Source organism: Etheostoma spectabile, chromosome 6, assembly GCF_008692095.1.
Source record: "Etheostoma spectabile isolate EspeVRDwgs_2016 chromosome 6, UIUC_Espe_1.0, whole genome shotgun sequence".
NCBI classification, from domain to species: domain Eukaryota; kingdom Metazoa; phylum Chordata; class Actinopteri; order Perciformes; family Percidae; genus Etheostoma; species Etheostoma spectabile.
The window spans coordinates 27,167,213-27,172,107 of NC_045738.1; positions in this window are offsets into that span (position 1 = coordinate 27,167,213).

Here is a 4,895-nt window from a genome sequence, read left to right on the forward strand (position 1 = left end):
AAACAGCGCTAAATCACAACAAAATTTAATTTCATTGCACTTTTCATAAAGAGCAGGTCAGACCTGTGACTCTGTGATGTATGTACACGTACCCACAATTCCCACCCCAAACTTCATGTTAAGAGGCAGAAACCTCAGCGAAGGATTGTCAGGGAGGCGGTCATCTGCCTCAACCCCAATGGTGAGAGAAAGAGACAGAGAGAGAGAGAGACCCCCAGACAGACAGACGACAGCAGATCGGGACAGACAGACAGGACAGAGAGGAGACATGGAGAATTGTAGCAGAGGAGTGCAATATTAGTTGGGAAAAAGGCCGGCCTTTTAAATTGGCTTTATGTGAGTGAATTAAACAACATGTCCTGACAAAGATAAAACTACCCATTCCTCACAGTGGTTGCTGGGGTCCAGGGTATGCCATCCAGGAGTAACTATCTCTTTGGATAATGGTGTCCCGGAGGTGCTTGGCCCCAGAACAATAAATTCAGTTTTATCTGAGTTTAACATTAGAAAATGTACAGGTCATCCAGATTTTAAAATCATGAGGAACGGTAATGTCTACGTTCCCACTTATTTCAATCCAGTACAGCTTTGAATGCTACAAAAATGTGCTGCTTCTGCTATGAATTATTAAAGATGAACTGAACTGGAAGTTAATAAGGTGATATAAAGATGTATTTTATTCTTCTAACTGGTACACCTATTAAAATGGGGTGAATTTGTTAAACGGGATAAATGGCAAGTTGAAAAGGTTGTTTTTGTAACATGGGCGCCGCCATGGTTGGCATTCCAAATCTATACGTCACTGGCCATGTAAGCTATCGTGGCTGACTAGAACTAGCAGGCGCAGCGATAGGACCCATACAAAAGATGTCGGAAGATAAGCAGACATATGGCTGGGGGAAACGGAAAGAAAGACGTTAGGGGCGGTCATACTGTTTGACACTGGCGCAGTAAGGAACGGATACAGGGCTACAGGCAGCTGAGGGTTACGGAAAACATGTCCACAGGCTCATTGACAGGAAAACAACAGTCCTCAATCATGGTAGTAGCTAGCTGCCTTAAAAACGGGCTAGCCCTTCCGACAGCCCCTGGATTTGAGTCTGGAGCATTTTTGTTTAGCGACAGGAATCGTTGGGAAAACGCTGTGCTTCTGAAACACAGAGTCAGGGTTGAGGCTAATTCCAACAGACTGCAACCGGAGGCCTGCAGGCTCCATGCAGGGCCCCAGACAGATAGACCACCGGCAAGTACACCCCGATGCTACCGGCCGCGATTACCGGGCGCTGAACGATCACGGCAGGCAGAGAAACAGACGAGGGAGACGATGTACCAGTTGTAGCATAATATCAAGTCTAATAGGCAAAGGGAATGGATGTGACGTTGTTGTAACACAAAAACACGAAACATATTACTTACAAATAAAGCCCAACGTGTCCGCTTTATAGAGTCAACAAACAGGAGAATGACAAACCGGACAGTACTGAGACCCAAAAACAAGCTGATACAGCGATTCCAACCCGAGGAAAGGGCTAGTAACTAAATACGGGGCAGCATCTTAGACAAACTCCCAAGCTAGCACCCGACCATGAATGCTAGATAAACAAGACCTCCGACGAATCCCGATCGCTAATAATTGCGTTTACTAACCGCAAAAACCACAGAATCCAACGTCCTCTCGACTCACCCTGAGCTAGCGGATGTTAGCCGTAGCTAAACACAGAATCTCAACATCCCTGTACTCCCCCGAAGCTAGCGGATGTCCGCGTCGAGATAAAACCATCAGAAATTACAAACGTCCCCTTACTAATCACACTGAAGTAGTGATGTTCGCCGTCTCAGGGCACATTGGTTGATGCAGAAACAGATGCTAGTTACATAGTAAAAAATCTCGCCACCCTCCGCAAAACTAGTGACTCCTCAGTGCCTCTATGGTCAAAATGTGGGTAACTCTCCTACGGGCAGCAACAAGCGGATCCCATTAGTTAATGCGTCCAATGAATTACATTTTCCATTTATCTGCCTCTATTTTCGTAAACAAACAGGACCTTAACCATGCTTTTTCTATTTTCTCTAAATGGATTTCCTAAAATGCATAATGTGCTTGGAGACAATAACAGGGCTGCCAACTTTTCCCAAAACCTTGGAGTGAGATTTGGGGGGGCAACCCCATCTTTTGCCACGTACAAAGCCTTTTTTGGGGTCTGTTATCCTTCAGGGTTAAATTGTGATTTGTGATATTAGGGGGGTGGGTTCTCCCTAGGGGGTGCTGGGGTAGCCCCAGGAAAAAAAATTGAAAATAAACCATTAAAGGGCACTTTCTGGAGAGTTTTTTGCAAAAAATGAGAATCAAGTCTTACATGTATGTGCAACTGAACTGGTTAAGAACCCTTGCATTGTTGTAGTATCAACATGGTTTTACGGCATCACATTCATTATATCTTATTAACTTCTTATGATAAGAACTGAGCCCAACACGTTCCAAACATAATGAACCACCATGAAGAGACAGTACAAATCTCATCAACAGCTTAGAAATTTGGGTCTGTGGGGAACAGGTTCAGGGGTCCCTGGTGTTGGGACAGGGACCCCAAAGTTAATATAATGTTGTGGATCAACTAAGACCACGAAATTCTAAAAGAATAAGAACCCATGATCTACATAAATTCTTATCCTTTACCTTTGTGCCGTTCAGTATGTTGTTTGGCCCCTCTCCATCTGGCCACCACTTACTGGATTTACCTTTTTGGGGAAAAAAAAGACTATTTGTTCATTTCATAAAACATCAATTAATTTATTTACAGGTTCATTAGAGATGCACGAGTTAGAGAAGCCAAATAGTGGCCAATGTTCAGTATACGTAATATTAAGTATAGTGTATTATGTATATATATATTATATCGTATATATATATGCTCAGCAGTGTGTTCCACCAGATTCTGCCCATGTTTACAACTTGTCCATTCAAATATAACTCCTCCCATCTCTGTTGGCGAGATGTGGATAGTTGTAACTATAGTCTGCTGTGCATGTCAATTGCTCGCTGATATGGTGGATCTCATTCAGACCGCTCGACAGACACAGACGCCCATTCGGGTCTCGGTCTCTGACAAGTTTAGTAGAGGCTGTAGACGCCTGCGCATTATCGAGGACTACACGAGAGCACGCTTCCCTGTCCACAGCAGAGCAGGTCCACTAACATGAACTAGTTGCTACGCTACCAGCCGCGCTGCTCACCTCTATTGTTACAGAGAGATGACACAAGCGACGGACGGGTCTGTGATACCCAAGCTCATACCTAAACCGGGGGAAATGGGTGGTCGTAAAAAATGTTCAGTTTTGCGACAATTGAAACTTTCACAGACAGGATCGCGGCTTGAACCCCCTCACGTCCTCTGAAAGCACAACTAGTGGCTCTCACAGGTAAAAAACATAGATAAACTCATCTATCAGAAATATGACCGACCGGTTGACACTTCAGCGTGAGAAATCGGGGTGTGGCGTGTGAGCGTGTGAAACCAGTCAAATGCGTGTGTCTCACGCCAATGCGTGAGAGTTGCAGCCCTGCAATAAGGAGTTGCATGACAGTAAGCTGCACCCCCACAACACCGGTCACTGTGACCCCCCCCCCCCCCCCCCCCCCCGAAGCGAGCCTGTTACCTCAGTGGAGCCTGAAACTGATTGTCCTCCATGTGGTGGTAGTCAGACACACAAGTCTGTCCCTCACAGGCTGAAATGCGTAATCCGTGCCATTAAAATTCCTTTTTTTCGTGTGTATATTATGTGCTGCAGCCGATGTCTATAGACCTTCGCAGGCCTACCATGCCAGTGATGTCATCGATATTGTCAGCGTTCTAATACTAACAAACGCAATTTTTGTGTTGCTTAAAAAAAAGCTATATTGATTTTTTAAATGTTTTTTTTTAGTGTAATTCATTTGTAATTACCATAACCAACAAGTTATCAAAAGTTAGTTTTTCAGTTCAGTTCATCTTTAAATGCATCTGCATTACTGTAGTTAACAGCCATGACTCATCAGGTGGAATACTCAGCATTCCTGTAGCGGCGACAGGACTTTCCTTGAAAATATGCATGTGGGGGACGATGTAAACACTCACAGATAAACCTGAGAGTGCTTATGTGGGGTGAAGAGCGGTATAGAGCTGTGACCTCTTCTAAGAGTGCTATTAGCAGCCCTATACATAAAAGTAGATCTGTAAACTTATCAGAGTTTACCTAAACTTGTTTTTTTGCCAAAGTTGTTTCTGTACTTTAAGGGGAAACACTACAGGCAATACCATAATTTCTCAATTTTAGTTTTTTGGGCTATTTTCTTCCAAAAAACGTCTTCTTTCAGACTATTGAGAGAAAAACATCCCACATACACATTTACATGTAGATGTTTATTTTACCCCACTTTGTCTATTTGCTCCTGTAATTTTTCACCAAATGGCAGCATTAGATAATGCCTTGTTTGCAAAAAAAAAAAAATAGAACTTTTAATGTTAATCTTAATGTAAGTAATCAACTGGTGAAGTTTCACGGTGCTATCTAATGGTTATTTTTTCCCCTTATTCACCTGGGGTATCTCTCCTTAAAAAAAAAAGAGCTACACAGAGACAACATTTTCAGTAATGGCAGTCCTTTCTCCTGACCTGCACTGAGAGTATTCTGCGAGGTTTGGGTGTGGTGTTTAAATCAACACCCAAAACTATGAGCGTGTGGGTATGTGAGAAATGTGATAGGTGGACTAAGCTCGTGCAAGTGTACACTTCCCTTCCCTCAGACCATGCATGTGACTGCTCTGGCCCTTACCTGCAGCACTTCATTACACACACAGGTAAATAAAAACCAGGGAGGGCTCTTGCAAAATGTGTGTGTGTGTGTGTGTGTGTGTG